Here is an 18,023-nt window from a genome sequence, read left to right on the forward strand (position 1 = left end):
ATGCATTCCTCACATCCATGGAATGCCCAGCTTCGCCAGCCACTGTGCTAGGAGCTATGGAGACAGCAGTGACCTTGACAGGCACAGTCCTGGTCCTGTGCAGCTCCCAGGTTAGCTGAGGAGGCAGAGCTCAAGTCAGCAAGCACAGAGTTGTGGCAGATCATGCTACAAGTGAAGGAGACACCAACTGATGCTAAGAGTGGGAGCTTGGGTGTGGGTGTTTGATTGCATTTGAACTTTTTCAGAGAGAAGGAGCTGAAAAAAGAAACGAAGAAAAAAGAGCTTGGGTGTGGGAGAGTGATCAGGGAAAGCCCCTCAGAGGAAGGGACAACGAAACAGATTGAAGGATGAGACAGCAGCCCTGTTAAAAGGGGACAGGGGCCTTGTAGCAGACAAGAAGAAGGCCCAGTCCTGGGGGCCGCTGGGGCAGGGTGTGAGGAGGGCTTGAGAGAAGCTCTGGGGCTGTGCGCGGGTGAGGGGATGAGACACGGGAGAGGCCAGAGGGGCCCCTGTCCTGTGGGCTTCCAGTCTCCTGCCTTAGGAGGAAACCCCAAATGTCCCGAGGGAAAGGTTCATTCTCTTTGGAGAATGTTTCTCTCTTCCTAGTTTTGTTTTGGTCTGGAAATGTTAGCGAATATGCAGGCATGAGAGGTGTGACACACTGCAAAGAACATCTAGAAACTCGTGTTGGTCGCGCGTCTGAGATCCTCTCTTGGAATCCTCATTTCCTACCTGCAAAGTGAGAAGGGTAGATTCAGTGTTCTATTAGAGCACTTCCAGCTTTAGCAGTCTGGGTTTCTAGGCCCAGTGATGGTTTAGATTTTGCTAGCTGATGGTTTGTTTTCAGTTTGGGGTTCAGAGATGAAGGGGTTTCTCCTGTTGACTTTCCAGCAGGGCAAGGCCATGGGGAGTGACTCCCTCTTGAGCTGGGAGAGCTGCCCCTTCAGGCATGTGGGTGAGGGACGTGGGGAGGTTGGACAAAGTTTCAGCACTTGATAGAAGGTTCTGGAAGAAGGAAGAACTAGCCAGAAGAGCCTGCATGAGTGTATGAGCTAGCAGAAGGCCCAGAAGGGACCTTCAGGGGTCTGGGTTAATGTCTAAGCTGGAAGTCAGCAATTGTAAGATCTTTCTAAAATTGCTCAAAATGTTGTCATATTCCTGGGGTTATTTTTGTAATCCTTTTTGTTTTCCATTGAAGCAATTGCCAGTAAAACCTTTCTAAGGAAAAGGTCCTCTGGGCTGCTTTGGGGATCAGCAAATTACAGAGGAAGCAGAGGAGGCTGGGTCCCAACTACAGCGGGGCCTGGAGGCTCAGGAGAGCTCCAGGTAAGGCAATGGGGTGTGTGGCGGGTAACAAACTTGGCTGCATTTTAAAGTTTCTGGAGAAGGAAGGAGCAGTTTCCTAAATTTGCTGGCCTTTGAAGAGAGGCAGGAACGATTTGCTTTGTAATCCATCCTCTGGAGGGGAATGTGTTCTTGCCCCAGTGAGAAAAAACCTTGATAATTGCAAAAAGGTGTCGACCCCTGGGTCATGCTCCGCCTGCCCCGTGAACCCTGGCGAGCCCCCAGCAGGCTGAGCTGGCGTGGCCAAGGGCAGCGCGTGTGACCCAAGCATCTTTCCTTTGCTCCTTGGCTTGTGTCCAGCCCTCATGGGTGAGTCAGCCCCGAAGCCTGCAATCCCAGCAACAAATCCCAGAAGAGCAGAACATCCCCCTTCAGGCTCTTCAGACATCACTACCACGGTGTCACCCCTCAGCCCCCGGCAGCTGTTAGAAGCCTGCAATGAAATGTTTGCTGCTCCAAAGCATGAAACTGGGGAGGGAGAGGGCAGCCAGAAACTCAGCCCTCACCTTCCCCTCCCTCCAGGCCCACCCCTTCGTGCTCAGCTGGGCAGCCCTGCCTTTGTTTTGCTCTCCTGAGCTGTGGTCAGTAACATAAGTCACATTCCAAGCAGTGACCAGAATGTTGTGAAGGAGGAGATAAAGAGTTCCTGACCTCCCAAGGCATTCCAAAGAAGAAACAGAACTATTTGTTTCCAAAGGAGAACAATTTTGGCAGAAAGGGTAAGATAGAGGGAGATGAAGAGAGGAGGGAATCTCCTTGTGAAAAACTGGATTTGGGCAAAGGGTGAAAATATTGTCGTGGGGAATGGCTGGAATTTGATGAGATTTTAGCTGTACTCCTAGGCTGTTATAAACAATTGCCTTCATATCATTCCCTGTTCCTGTACCTAGCCACAGTCCCAGACAGTGTCCAGGGCCTTAAGCCACTGCTGTCTCAGACATCTGACCAATAGTTCAGATGACCTCAGGGGACTGGGATTCTGGCCTCAGCACGGAGCACCCCGACTCTCTGCCGTGGGTAATTGAGCAGATACTCCTGATGTGGTTTTGTTGTTGTTGAGGATTTTGAGAAAAGAGCCTTTGAGAGTGCTCTGGAAACGTGTTCAGGAGGATGAGATGACCTCTCTAAGCACCCTCCCTGGGCTGAGTCTGCAGTGCATGGGAACCTGGTTCTGAAACTGCAGTTACACACAGCACCTAGAGCCCAGGGCTTGGGACACAGTCAGTGGTCAATGAGTATTTGTGACGCAGAGGCTTCCTTGGGAACACGCACCAAACCAAGACGGATGAAGGAGCCTGTCTTTGGTGGAACTGTGGGGACACTTCTCAGTGTGGGCACCGTCTGTCTGCATACATGGTTCTGTTTGATCTTCACCGCTTGCCCGGTGCTGCTGCTCCTTGCAGCCCTCTGCTTGGCTCATGCATTTCATATGCTTTCTTTGGGGATCACGTGCTCTCTCACTGCTCAGTTAAAACCAACACATCAGTGGGTTCTGCGTCTGCATACGTAACCCTCCCACCCACCTGTGTTCACCCAGACTCCCCACCAACCCCACACAGACCACCCCAAACATCTCATTATTCATCCAGTCACATGACTTGATTGCACCTCCAGGATATCTCCAAACTCGGTCCCTTTCTTCCTTCCCGCTGCTGCTGCTGTAGTGCAGGCTGGCATCATGTCTCACTAGAGTATGTCCGTAGTCTCTACCTGTTTTCCCTTGTTTCAGATTCATCCGCTTTCAATCTTTCCAGCAGGTGTGACATTTAGTGACAGCAGGTGCCCCATCTTGAGCTCTCATGGCACCCTCTGCATCTTCTGACATTGAGCTAATTGCTTGTCTGTCTCTCTGGCTATACTCTAAAGACCTCGAGGGCAGGCTTTAGTTGTCTTTGCAGTAAGTGCTTGGCACACAGTAATCATACAATGATAATAGCCATCACCCAGCATTAACTATATATACACATTCTATTAAAGGCTTTACTTCTCTTATTGTATTTATTGTTCATAACAACATTATGAATTATATTCTATCACTGCCTCTTCTTGTGTATCAGGAAGCTGAGGATCAAAGATGTTAGGGACCTTAGATATTCCCCCAACTTGTAAATGGCAGCATCAGGACTTCAAGCCCTGTATTTACTGAATAAGTTGTAGAATGAACCGATTAGTCTACTCCTCGAGAAACATTTTTTTGGGGGAGATGGACATGAGAAAATGATTATGATGGAGCATGAGAAGTGCTCTAACAGAGGTATGCTTCTAGATCTATGGGAATTATACAAGAAGCAATTGCGGGAATCACTTTGAGTGGGCCTGGGAAGGAGTCAGGGGAAATGATGCTTTTGAGCTGGGTTTTGAAGAATGAATAGAATTTGTTGGGCAGATGAGGAGATTCCTGTAAGTGTGGCCAGCATGCACGACGGCATGGAGGTCAGGAATGAAAACAGCTTGATGTGGCTGGACTGTAGAATACATGAGAGAGAGTGGTGGGCTTGAAGCCTGGGCTGGGCTGGGGTCTGATCATGGAGGGCCTTCTTATGTTGCATTAGGGAGTTCTTGCTTTGTTTGACAGGCAGCAGAGAGCCATGGAAATATTTTAAATCAGACCGTAATTAGCTTACCACTCCAGTGAGCTGGTAGTAAGCATGGACTGGGATGAGAAAAGACTGTTGGCAGAAAGACCAAGTAAGAGGCACCTGCGATAATCCAGATTTAAGACCATGAAAGCCTGGCAGTGTAAGCGGATTGGAGAGGATGACATAAATTCTAGAAATATCTAGGAGGAGTATGAGCTGGTCTTGAGCGCTAACCGTGTGCAGGGTGTGACAATAAAAGAAGTGTTAGAGGAAATGCAGATCAATGTTTTCCATCTCAACGACTTCCTTGCTTTACAAAAGAAGTATAAAATTAGGCCATTCCTTGACACATAGATATGACCATGCCACAAGGGCAGGGGAAAGGCGGATATACTTGACTTCCTCTTGGGATTAAGTTTCTAAAATATGGTACTGCCAGGATTCCGAGGGATGAGATGACTGATGATTTCTCCTGTTGCTCTCACTTCCAACCACGCCTCCTTACTCACTGCCTTAGTTCCTGGCATCACATCCCCCAACCTCCAGCCTTAGTGTCGTGTGGTTAGCATGGCACCAAGAAGACATGGGCAAGTGAAAGGAAAAAATAGAGACCAGAAAAAACAACAGGGATAGTTCACGTACACTAGTGTGAAAGCAACGATATGGTATTTCAAATGTAGTTTAGGAGAGGTCGTAGAAACAGATTTATTTTTTAATATACCCCCTGTATCTTTCAATTAACTGTACATTGTGCATAATATATTTCAATGCTGGTATCTCAGGATGGGAATAGCAGAAACATATGTTAGTGGAGTTATATTAACTCTAGGGACAGTATCACTGGGTTGCGAGATATTATGGCTCCACATGTCTCAGCAACATATGTTACCCATAAGGAAGCCTGTGGCTTTAACGTGTAACACACTGTGGCCTGGATGGGCAAGCGGATGGGACTTAGGTTGACAAAAATTGAAGATCTTCTGAATGAGAGGTTTATCTTATGTATTATATCAGGGCAAGAAAACCTTCCTGAAGCAATCCGGCTAAATCTCCTTGTTGCCTAATCTCGATCTGAAATGGAGATTCCAATGGTTTAGGCCACTGCTATTTTTTCCCCTAACATCCTAGGCAAGTTTGCACATATAGATTGCCTTTGAGATCATTAGATAAATACCTAACTGCTGAATGGGAAAGTTTCTGTTAGTTACCCACTATGTCTTGGTGAGTTCACTTTAGTCTTATTTCTTCAAAAGTCACCTATTTAGACATGGCCCGGGTGGCCTGGACAGCCACAGCCTGGGGAGACAGGAGACCTAAGCTTCTGTCTAGACTCTGCTAGCACTGGGTCATTTGCACAAGGTCACCCTCTGGGTGTTCATTTCCCTGTTTGTTAGATGAGGCATTGAACTTGATTATAAATTACGCATTCCCTTTCAAGCTCTAAGACGCATCGATTCCATCCATTGAAAATCTCAGCTCTAAGGGGATTAAAAAATTTGTCTGCCACTTCATTTGAAACAAAAGTAGATGTATCTTTTGGCTGTATACTTCAAAAATTTCCATGCTACTTCAAAAATTTCCATGCTTCTCCACTCCTATTTGGAAGTTCCTCACCCAAGGCATGTCTACCTGCTCTTCCATTGGTAGGCAGCCCTCCAAAGGGGAATAAACATTTGCAAAATCTCAGTACATAGATTAGCTTCTAAAGTTTCCTTAGCTCCTCTTGACTTTTAAAGTAGTTTTAGATGTCAGCGACCAGGAAACTGATACTTAAATTTCCATTTCTATTTCTTCCCTGTACTTGTCATGCCCATACCTAGCAAATAAAATCCGTTTTGAACTCTGCGCTGCTGCCCAGTGCGTAGCTCTATTCACTGCATTTTCCTTGTACTGGGCCTTGGGAAAAGAGACCTCAGTTCCTTGTGGAAGGTGGGATAAAAAGAAGGCCGGCTGTTGCCAAGGAAGAGTTCTCAATACCCAGGCACTCTTACGGGATGGTATGTTGTATATGTCATATGTGTTTATAGTTTATAAGTGTTTACATAAGTTATCTGTCCTCATAGGAACTTGATGAAGTACATTCTATTATTATCCCTATTTTGCAGATTAGAAAACTGATGTTTATAAAAGTTGGTACGTGACAAGTGGCTTGATAAGTTTAGTGCTAGAAATGGTAAGAGTAGTTACTCCTGGGCCTCTGATCTCACAGAGATTCTCAATAGCCAAGTTTCTATCTCAACTGTCAAAGAAGAGCGGATTGGGTGGTGGAAGGTATTTTCAGTTTGATTCAATAACTACCGATGGCAGTGTGTGCTTGGAGTACTAAGAAGAGACCCAAAGCATTGGCCATAACCTTGAAGGGCCTATAGTCCAGGTCAGGGGACTGTGCATACACTTGGGAGGTGAATAAAGAGTATAGAGTAGTCCAAAAGAGGAGGAGTTATGAAAGAGGAGGAGTTGAAACAGGCAAGGAAAGCACAGGTCAGAGTTGGAGGCTGGAGAAGAGAGCCATGAGACGGTGCAGAGGAACTCAGGGGAGTCCTCCCCTTGACACAGGACTGTGTCTTTCCCTGTTCTTTTTCTCTTCCTTCTTTCTTTTTGATATTTTGTTATTATTTTCTCAATATATTCCAGAAATAATGGAATATGAGACAAACGATGTGCACTCTGAGAGGTCACAGTCTAATATTGATATGGTACAGCTGATCTGAACAAAGACATGAGGCAGGGACAACCGAAGCCTCTCTGCAGGGGAGGAAAAAGCTGGCTTGGAGCAGTGGTGCTGTGCCTGAGAGGTGTGGCGGGGGAGAGGGTGTAGAACCAGACTGGTGGGGGAGCTTGAGTTCTGCCCAGAAAGTTGAGGCTTCATGTTAAGCCTTGGCAATGGAGAGTCTGGTTTCTAAACAAGGGAATAGTATTCTGAAATTCTGTAGTATTGACTTTTTTAGGTAAGAGAAATGAGGAGAGGAGAGAGGAATATGGATTTATATGCGTAGTGCCAGAAACACGTCTCTGCATTAATGGGTTGAGCTCTTTGAAGCCAACTACGGAGAACTCTGCAACACTGCCATGCCACTGCCCATCTCCACCCAGAAGTATTCTTAGAGGGATTTAGCAATGACAACAATGACATATGGAGCAATGACAGCCATGTGACTTCCTAGGTTGGTCTGTAGAAGTTTAAGGAATCACTTAGGGAACCCAAGAGATAATTAGTCCTAAACTGAAACTAGGGACAAAACAGGCTCCTTGACTTCTCTGGAGTTAAGGGTTCTGTCATTTTCTAGAGTCAAGTATGTGAATGACTCTTTTTTCTTCCTTTTCTTTTTTTGGCTCTGAAAAAGGTCAAATTCAATAAAAAAAACACCAAAAAAACAGGAAACATAGAAGGGAGAGCAGGAAGCCAGTTTAGTACAGGGAAAGAACCATGATGAATTATTTAACAAACTGTATGCTTGCAAAACTCAAAGCTCCCAGGCAACATGACTTATACTGACTTATAAGATATGCTTCATATTTGACATGAGAGCTCTTTGATGAATCTAACCTCTGAAAACACTCATTCATAAATATGCAAGATTACACCTATAGGAATGTTCAGCCCAGCATTATTTGTAATGGAAAAGGATGAGAGAAGAAAGAAAAACGAAAGGGAGGAAGGAAGAGAGGAAGGTAGAAAGAAAGGAAGAGAGAAGGAACGAGAAAAAAGATTTAGAAAGCTACCAAAAAGAGAGCTATTTAAATCGGTTATAGTACATTTATAAAATGGAATTCTCTGTGGCAGTTAAAAAGAAACGTGGCAGAGGTATGTACTAGTTGGCCAGGGCTGCCATAACAAGTGTCACAGACTGGAGGGCTCACATAACAGAAATGGTTTTTCTCAACCCCGCAGGCTGGAAGTCTAAAATCAAGGTGTCGGCAGGGTTAGTTTCTCTTGAGGCCTCTCCTTGGCTTGTAGATGGCTGTCTTCCCCTGTGTTTTCACATGGTCTTCCCTCTGTGTGTGTCTGTGTCTTAGTCACTTTTTCTTATAAGGACACCAGTCATATTGGATTAGGGTCTACCGTAATGATCTCATGTTAATTTAATTAACTCTTTAAAGCCTATCTCTCAATATAGTTACATTCTAAGGTGTTGGGGGTTAGGACTACAACATACGAATTTTGGGGAGGTCACAATTAAGTTTATAACAAGCTAAATATACTCATATGGAAAGGTGCCTAGAATTTTTAAAAATAAATAAATTGCTGATCAGTATAATAAGCATGATACCATTTTGAAAACAAATAGTATATATGTAACCTACATGTATATAGGTATACCAAAAAAACATGTGGAAAGATATATGCTGAATGTTTAACAGTGAAAATTTTGAGAAAGTGGGGGCCATGCTGGTGATAGGGATGTGGCGGTATAGGAATGACCTCTGGTGATTTCCCTCCACTTCTTTATTGTATGAATTTCTTTTGTTTTATGCTTTATTTTTGGTATTAGCTTAGTGATTAAGAGCACACACCTAGAGTCAGATTGTTTGACTCTTAATTTGAGCACAGCCTCAGATCCTGACTTTGCTGCTTTGTAACAGCTTCTCTAGATCTCTGTTTCTGCATTCATAATGGAGAAAATAGTAAGATTTTTATGATAATCAGATCAGATAATGAATGGAATGCATTCATTGGCACAGTGCTTGGCACCTAGTAAGACTGATGAATATTAGCTATTTTTATTACCATGGACAGGTAATAGACAAGGAAAAAAGCTCTTATATGCAATTTATGTTAAGAAGTATGGTGTTCTTAATCCCAGAGTGTTGTTAAATCTTGTTCAGTTTAATTGAACAAATAATTGAGAGTCTACCGTTTATGCAAGGGACTGCCCTGAAACGTGCAGAGCGGAATGAGGAACAAAAGTAGTTAGACCAACGTTTACTTGTAAATAACTTCACAATAGGCAGATACAGCTTCGTCTATAAAATAACCCTAACTCAGAGGGCTGTTGCGACTGCTTAATGAAGAAATGTCTGTAAAGCAGATATTAGCAGGAATTCAACACACAGCAATGTTTTTGTTGTTATATTCGCCTCTTTTTTGTACTAAAACCTACCTGGAAAATTAAATTTGGAAGGCAGCTCAGGAACTACAGATATAGGAAGAATTACTTAAGGGAAGTGTCATCAAGCCATGCAGACACTGGCTCATTCTGGATGTCTCTAGAAGCAGACAGGAATACCTGTCATGGCTGGGTGTTGTCTGCAACACCAGGTGGGAATCTGACAGGTTTCCTCCTCACTATTCCTTTTTTGGTGACCAAGAGCTTCTTTATAGCTTCACCACAGAGACAAGTGACAGCTTCTTAGGTTATTGTCCCCACCCAAGAGATTGGCTTCTTTTTGGCACTTGCTTCCCTGTGGCATGGGTTATTTCTGGAAGGCACCTATAGATTCTTGTCCCTTTTCCCTGGGTCTTGCAATACAGTTTTCTTTGTGGGTCCCTGGTAGCCCACACTGACACTTGGTCAGTGACACTGTGGCCACTACATAAGTAGTGATGGTGCTGGCCTGTCCTGGGCTCTGCACTCGTGGTCTCATGCATGGGCTGGGCCCCCGTCTGTGTGCCCATGGTGTGTGTCCACCCTGATGGCATCTGCTCGCGGCTTGCACCTCAGAGCCTGCGTGGGCTGCGGCTGCACCCGAATCCTCTGCTTCATCGAAAGAGACTGGCTTGGCAAGCCCAACTTGACAAAAAATTAAAAAGAATACTGGGGCTAGACACGGGGGACTATTTTATTTCTTCTTTTCATTCTTTCCTTTGGGGGATGCGTTGTGGGATTGACTTTCTCAGTGAGAGAGATGAGGAGAGAGGAATAGATACTTGCAGGCTTTGTGCCGGAGGCGGGGAGGTGGGAGGAGTCTGGAGAAAGGGTTACAAGAAGGACCACGAGGACCAGGGACTGAGTGGGTGTGGGGTGGACCCCACCATCGGGAGAAACAAGCGCAGGGAGAGCCTCGAGGGCAGCGTCCCACCTGCAGGGGTGCGCGGTCGGGGGCGGCGGGCATCTGGGAAGAGAGGTTGAGGCGCAGAGAATCAGCTCAAGGATGCGGGTCCAAACCCCAGTTCAGGCCCTGTGAATTATGCGTGACCTCCAGTGACGGTTGCTCCTGCCGGTGCTTTGGCCTCCTTATCTGTAAAGGGAGGTAACAGCAGTACCTGGCTGACAGGCTTGTGGAGGGCGTGCAGAGCACCGAGTGCCCGGTGTCCTTGTCACCCAGGCGTGCACTGCAGGTGAGGGCAGCAGCATCAAAGCGCGTGGGCATGGGAAAGGGGTCCTCCTGCGCCTCCTAAGCCTTCTCCCTTCCTGCCTCTCACGTCTTGCCTTACTCAGGCAGCTTCTTAGAGGACAACATTCCTTCCAGCAAGGTCACTTTTCCAATGCCCCTGGCTAGGGAGGTGGCACCTCCTTGAGCATCAGCCACCAATGTCCCCTCGGTGGGGACCTGGCTCTTTCTGGGTTGGATCTTATATGCTCTGGACACGCAGGCCTGGCTGGCAGAAAAAAGGGCCTCAGCTGCAGCTGTCACGGGTCACAGCAGATCACCCCTCCCATGCTGGGCCTCTCCCCGCAGGGCACAGGCCCCAGCCTCTCAGCTTTCTGCCAGGTTCGAGGCCCGGCCCATCTGGGACTTTCATGTTGGAAATATGAAGTGTGACTTCCCTTGCCTGGGGACGTCTGAGCCAGCCCAGGCTGGGCTTATCTCTTTACTCAACACAGTGTTTGTTTGAGGACAATCAAAGCATGTTCTCTTTCTGCTTTCTTCCAAGGGAGGAAAGAGCAAAGAGCAAAGCCGGCTGCTGCCCCCGGGCAGGGGCTGCCTAGCTCAGGGTGAGATCTGCGCTCTCTTTTTAGCCTCTGATCCCGGCATACGCCTTTCTTGGGCCAGTCTATGGAATTAAGCCTACTCAAGCTCAGGGCTCTGCAGCCGACAGCATCTCTGAACTTAGCTCTGGGGGGAGAGTTCACCCCCACCCCGCGCTATGACTCCCTCACTCCCAGGTCACAACCCTTCATCTCCAGCATGCTGAAGCCCTTTCTCCACCCCAGAATACAGCCGCAGGCTCCTTCTGGCTGGGCCACCTCTTCATGTCACGGTGTCTGCAGCTCCCTCTGCAAAGCTAACTTGCCTGTCTGCAGGCGAGAGGCCTTGGCTTCCCTAGGCCTCTGGTTTCTGCCTTTCCTCCTGTTCCTGCTCCTTCTCTTTCCTTCTTCTCATTCTGGACCCACCAGTCTCTAGGGCCAGCAGCGCATTCTGCCTCCCCAACTCCAGGGAGGGCCAGAGCCCCTGATCTCCCTCTAGCTCCCACCTCCACTGAGGGTCAAGGTTTCTTGTTGCAGGCATGGAGGGAGCTAAGCCCAGCCACTGGAATGGGAACACTCAACTCATTGTTGGAGATACTTCTGGGATCATTCAAAATCCACAGGTCACCGGGTGCCCTCAGCCAGGACTGGAGGTCAAGGCCTGTGTGTGAACTCGGGAAAGCCACGTGGGGCCTCATGGAGTCTCACTGGCAGCCATGAGCAGTCGGTAACCCCTGGCTCGTGCTTCACGGGGCCCAGATCACTTTCCTCAGGAGCCTGCATGAGAAATGTTTTAAAACATTTTTACAATGACACTCAAAGACGCAAAAGCAGAGAGAATTGAACAACCAAGGCCCAGGCACTCATCACCCCGCTTTCTGCTGCTGTTGTTTCCTCAACATCATACCCCCTTCCCTGTGTAATACTCTCCTTTTTTAACTTGCAGACAGTTGGTGACCTTTTAGATGAATTTATCGAATGACCCTCTGCTACAATAAATAGTAAACCTATGCTGCTATGTTTTATCATGGCCTATGCTTTGCCCTCAGGAGTTGTGATCTGTTTTAGTAAAGACCTCAATTCAATGGCAAAGTATTGTCAGAACAGCCCCACTTCATGCCAGACTGAAAATAGTTGTTTTAGGCAGACATTTTCCTACATCTAATCAGCCAACATTAAATAATGATGTGACTGGCCAGTTTCTGCAGCTGCTTTGTGCCGGGTGTTGGCTGGGGCCCAGCTCTTTACTGCGGGTCCTTTCTGACCCTCTACCAGAAGCAGAGCTCCTCTAGATGAGAAACTCTTCAGCAGCCTCCCTGATTCTGTGATGATGTAGCAGGGAATGTTGCCCAAAGTGACATTCACTGGCCTTTTTAAAGGAATGACACCATAATTCCTTCTGGAAGGCAGCTCCAGGGAAGGGTGTGTGTTTTTTGATAACTGGTATAATCTCCTTTTCTAGCAATAAGAACTATGAACACCATTGTGTTTTGCTTTTTGCCTTGGTTACCAGGAAGCTTAGTGCTAAATTTAGGACTCAACCAAGTGACTGTTTCACCTGTGATTCCGGTTAACTTATCTCCCCCATTTCCTTTATAATTTCTAATTTCTCCCTGTTATCTTTATGGGCATGGAGGTTTTATTGTACCCACCCTTCACTTTCGTTTCTTTAAGCTTCAGAGTGGGAAATTAAAAGCAAAAGCAAATAGACTACAACTGCACCTTCCCTGTGATCCATGTCTATAGAGCCTTGTTCGTGAGAAACGCCAAAGGGGTTAAAGTACTAGCCCAAGATCACACCATCAGTGATGAGAATCAGACCTTACGTTTATGCAGTGCATGGACGCTTTATAATCCATGCTTTATACTTTTAAAAGGGCTTCCTCCTATCTCATCTTAATTTATTCTTGATTTATTCTTTCAACAAATACTCACTTCTCACTTTATTTGTAGTATACTAGGCACTATGGACCAATAAAGATAAAACACACACTTTTGCCTTTAGGGAATTTACAGTTTAACAGGGAATATCAGAGTGCTCATCTAATTAAAACACAAGATAAAAAGTGTGGGAATGTTTTAGATAAAATTTATTGAAGTTGAGGGGAGGAAGCAGTTATTTGGAGATAAGGAATGAAGGCAGACTGAGAAGATGGTTGACATTTACACTGATTCTAGGAGAAGGAAGGATAGACATAGGGATCTTTTGTTCTTACTATTGTCCCCATTTTACAGAGGATGAAATCAAGACAGAGGGAGGAAGATTTTCTCTATTCACCCATTTGGACATTTTTACTGTTTTAATCATCCCTTCTGCCTCCCCCCACCATCAAAGGCTTTAGACAAGCGAAGCCTGGAGTATATTTGTTCTTAGATGACAACTACAGTCATGCACCGCATAACAAGTTTTCAGCGAATGACAGTCCACATGTTCAATGGTGGTCCCATAAGATTGTAAAGGAGCTGACAAATTCCTATTGTCTTGTGATGTAGCCGTCTGAACGTTGCAGCGCAAAGCATTACCCATGTGTTTGTGCTGATGCTGGTGTAAAGAAACCTACCACACTGCCAGTCATATAAAAATCTAGCACATACAATAATGTACAGTAAATAGTGCTTAATAATCATAAGTAATGACGATGTTGCTGGCTTACGAATTTACTATACTATACTTTTTATCATTAGAGTGTACTCCTTCTACTTATAAAAAAGAGTTTACTGTAAATCAGGGTCAGGCAAGCAGGTCCCTAGGGAGGTATCCAGAAGAAGGCGTTGCTGTCATAGGAGACGACAGCTCCATGCCTGTTACTGTCGTGAAGACGTGCTGCAGGATGAGCTGTGGGGGTGGAAGACAGTGATATTGATGATCCTGAACCTGTGTAGGCCTAGGCTATTGTGTGTGTTTGTGTCTTAATTTTTAACAAAAAAATTTAAAAAGTAAAAAAGTAATTAATACAAAAAGCTTATAGAATAAGGATATAAAGAAAAATATTTTGGTACAGCTGAACAATGTTTTTGTGTTTTAAGCTAAGTGTTATTACAAAGGAACTGAAAAGTTAATAAAAATAAAAAAGTTTACAAAGAAGTTATAATAAGCCAAGTTTAATTTTTTGTTGAAGAAAGAAAAATTTAAAAATAAATCCAGTGTAGCCCAAGTGTACAGTGTTTATAAAGCCTACAGTATATACAGCAATATCCTTGGCCTTCACATTTCCTCACTCACTGACCCACCCAGAGTAACTTCCAGTCCTGCAAGCTTCATTCATGGTAAGTGCTCTATGCAGGTATACCATTAAAACCATCTTTTATACTGTATTTTTACTGTACTTTTTCCATGTTTAGATATGTTTAGATACATGAATACTTACCATTATGTTACAATTGCCTACAGTGCTGAGCACAGCAACATGCTGTACAAGTTTATAGCCTGGGAGCAATAGGCTTTGCCCTATAGCCTAGGCATGTAGGTTTGTGTAAGTACACTCTAGGATGTTTGCACAATGATGAAATAACCCAATAACGTATTTCTCAGAATGTATCTTTGTCATTAAGCAACTCATGACTGTACTTAATTAATGGCATTTAAGCTGACAGAGCCCAAGTCTTGCTATTTGGGGCAGTACTGTTTTACTTGCAAGGGACAATAGTTGTCTTGAGCTAGCTTAGGGTAAAATGGAGGAAATGCATGGAGGCCACTGAAGGATCTCAGATAATTTAAGGCAGGGTTGAAGAAACAACTGAGGCTTGTCAGTGTTTGGTGTTATCAGCGTTCTGGATTTTGGTCATTCTAGTAGGTGTGTAGTGGTATCTTATTGTTGTTTTAGTTTGCATTTCTCTGATGACATATGATGTGAAGCATCTTTTCATATCTTATTTTCTATCTGTATATTTTTGGTGGTGAGATGTTCTTTCAGGTCTTTGGCCCATTTTTAATCGAGTTGTTCATTTTTTAAATTGTTAAGTTTTAAGAGTTCTTTGCATATTTTACATGATAGTCCTTCATCAGATATATCTTCTGCAAATATTTCTCCTAGTCTGTGGCTTGTCTTCTCATTCTCTCAAGAGTGTATTTTGTGGAGCAGTTTTGAATTTTAACGAAGTCTAGCTTATCAATTATTTCTTTCATGGATCATGCCCTTGATGTAATGTCTAAAATGACATTGCCATACCCAAGGTCATTTAGATTTTCTTTTACATACTTCTAGGAATTTTATGATTTTGCATTTTACATTTAGGTCTGTGATCCATTTTGGGTGAATTTTTGTGAAGAGTTTAAAGTCTGTATCTAGATTCGTTTTTCTTTTCATGTGGATGTCCAGTTGTGCCAGCATCATTTGTTAAAAGGAATGTGTTGGTTCCATTCTACTGCCTTTCCTCCTTTGTCAAAGATCAGGTGACCATTTTTATGAGGCTCTATTTCTGGGCTCTCTGTCCCATTTCATTAATTTATTTGTCTATTTTCCGTCAATCTCACACTATTCTGATTACTGGAGCTTTATAGCAAGTTTTGGAGTTGGGTAGTGTCAGTCCTCTGACTTTGTTCTCTTTCAATGTTGTGTTGGCTACGCTGGGTCTCTTGCCTCTCCATGTAAACTTTAGAATCAGCCTGTTGATATTCACAAAATAACATGCTGGGTGTTTGATTGGGATTGCACTGGATCTATAGATCAAGTTAGGAAGAACTGATGTCTTGACAATATTGGGTCTTCCTATCCATGAGTGTGGAATATCTCTCTGTTTAGTTTTTCTTTGACTTCCTTCATTAGAGCTTTGTAGGTCTTTATTTTCACATAGTTCTTGCACATATTTTGTTAGGTTTATACCTAAGTATTTCATTATTTTGGGTGCCAATGTAAATGGCATTGTGTTTTAAATGTCAAATTCCACTTGTTCATTGCTGGTATATAGGAAAGTGGTTTACTTTTGTATATTAACCTCATATCCTACAACCTTGCCAAATCACTTAAGTGGGTTTTTCTGGTCAACTCTTTTGGATTTACTACGTGAGACAATCATGTTACCTGCGAACAAAGACAGTTTTATTTCTTCCTTCCTAATCAGTATACATTTTGTTTCCTCTTTTTGTCTCATTGGATTATTAGCTATGGCTTCCAGTACAATGTTGAAAATGAGTGGGGAGAGGGGACATTCTTGTCTTGTTCCTGATCTTAGTGGTAAAGTTTTGAGTTCCTCCTCATTAAGTATGTTGTTATCTGTAGTTTTTTCACTGGCATTTTTAAAAAATCAAGCTGAGGAAGTTCCTCTCTATTTCTAGTTTGCTGAGAGTCTTTATCATGAATCAGTGTTGGATTTTGTAAAATGCTTTTTCTGCATCTATTGATGTGATTATGTGATTTTTCATTTTTATTCTGTGAATGCGACAGATTATGTTAATTGAGTTTCAGATATTGAACCACCCTTGCCTACTTGGGATGAATCCCACCTGGTGTATATTTCTTTTTATGCATTGTTGGATTTGATTTGCTAATTTGTTGAGAACTTTTGTGTTTGTCTTTATAAGAGATATTGGGCTGTAGTTTTCTTTCTTTTAATATCTTTGTCTTTTTTTTGTGTTAGTGTAATGATGGCTTCACAGAATGAATTAGGAATGAATTATTCCCTCTGCTTCTATCTTCTGGAAGAAATTGCAGAGAACTGATTTTTTTTTTCCTTAAATGTTTAGACGAATTCACCAGCAAACCCAGGTGGACCTGGTTCTTTCTGTTTTGAAAGGATATTTATTATTAATTCAATTCCTTTAATAAATATAAGTCTATTCAAAATTTTAATTTCTTCTGGTGTAAGTTTTGACAGATTGCATGTTTTAAAGATATTGGTCAATTTCATCTAGGTTAGCAAACTTGCGGGCATAAAGTTGTTCATAGCATTCCTTTGTTATCATTTTAATGTCCAGGTTATCTGTAGTGATATTCCCTTTCTCATTTTTTATATTAGTAACTTGTGTCCTCTCTCTTTTCTTAGTTATCCTGACTGGTGGCTTATTGATTTTATTGATCTTTTAAAAAAACCAGCTTTTGGTTTTGTTGATATTTTAAAATTGATTTTATGCATTCAATTCCATATATTTCTATTCTAATTTTTTATTATTTGTTTTCTTCTGCTTACTTTGGATTTAATGTGGTCTTCCTTTCCCAGTTTCCTAAGGTGATATCTTAGATTATTTATTTTTATATTTTTTCTTTTTAAATATATGCATTCAATGCTATAAATTTTCATCTAAGCACTACTTTCACTGCATTCCACACATTTTGATAAGAAGTGTGTTGTAGGCTAGGCACGGTGGCTCAAGCCTGTAATCCCAGCATTTTGGGAGGCTGCGATGGATGGATCACCTGAGGTCAGGAGTTCAAGACCAGCCTGGCCAACATGGTGAAGCCCCATCTCTACTAAAAATACGAAAATCAGCTGGACGTGGTGGCACACGCCTGTAATACCAGCTACTCAGGAGGCTGAGGCAGGAGAATCACTTGCACCTGGGAGGTGGAGATTGCAGTGAGCTGAGACGGCACCATTGCACTCCAGCCTGGGCAACAACAACAACAACAACAACAACAACAACAACAACAACAACAACAACGAAATGTGTTGTTTAACCTCCAAGTATTTTGGGATTTTTCAACTATCGTTTTGTTACTGATTTTTAGTTTAATTTCATTGCAGACTGAAAGCATACAGTGTATGATTTCATTTTTAAATTTGTTAAACTTTGTTTACAGCCCAGAATTTGATCTATCCTGGTGAATGCTCTTCTAAGTTTGAGAAGAGTGTGTATTTTGCTGTTGTTTAATGAAGTAGTCCATAGATGTCAATAAATGTCATAGATGTCCAGTCGATTGATGGTGCCATTGAGTTCAACTATAGCCTTAGCCTTATTGATTTTCTGTCTTCTGGAGGTGTCCATTTCTGATACAAGGGTGTTGAGGTCTCCAACTATAATGGTGGATTTGCCTGTTTCTCCTTGTGGTCTAGCAGATTTTGCTTATGTATTTTGACACTCTGTTGTTACATACATACACATTAAAGGTTGTTATGCCTTCTTGGAGAATTGATCCCTTTATCATTATGTAATGCCCCTCTTTAGCCCCTATAACTTTCCTTACTCTGAAGTCTGCTCTGCTTGAAATTAATATGGTCCCTCTTGCTTTCTTTTGATTAGTGTTAATATGATATATCTTTCTCAATCCTTTTACTTTTAATGTATATGTGTCTTTATATTTAAAGCGGGTTT

The sequence above is a fragment of the Symphalangus syndactylus genome, chromosome 3 (assembly GCF_028878055.3).
Source record: "Symphalangus syndactylus isolate Jambi chromosome 3, NHGRI_mSymSyn1-v2.1_pri, whole genome shotgun sequence".
Lineage (NCBI taxonomy): Eukaryota > Metazoa > Chordata > Mammalia > Primates > Hylobatidae > Symphalangus > Symphalangus syndactylus.